Below are 322 nucleotides of genomic sequence, written 5' to 3'. Positions count from 1 at the left end.
GACACGGGTAACCATAGTGACCTGTGGCAGGAGAAGGAGGCTCGGGATGCTAAAGCTAGCTCGACTGACTTTATTTGATCTAAACAGGAAGGAAAATGCTCGTATCCGGATTCCCCATGCAGCAGTTTGATGATTTCCCTATCAGATGAGCTTAAGAGGGGAAGAATATCGTCAGGTCGGCATGTTTTTCATGGTTTCATGGGAGCTTTGCCAAACGTGTGCCTGTTTCTGCCAACAGACACGGCTGCAAGGCTGCATTTAGGGTTAACTTTGGATTCAGATGTTCTTCCAACTCCATGATAAATACGTTACAAACCTAGTT

This window comes from Chaetodon auriga, chromosome 11 (genome assembly GCF_051107435.1).
Source record: "Chaetodon auriga isolate fChaAug3 chromosome 11, fChaAug3.hap1, whole genome shotgun sequence".
Classification (NCBI taxonomy): domain Eukaryota; kingdom Metazoa; phylum Chordata; class Actinopteri; order Chaetodontiformes; family Chaetodontidae; genus Chaetodon; species Chaetodon auriga.
Note: the sequence above shows the minus strand (reverse complement) of the source record.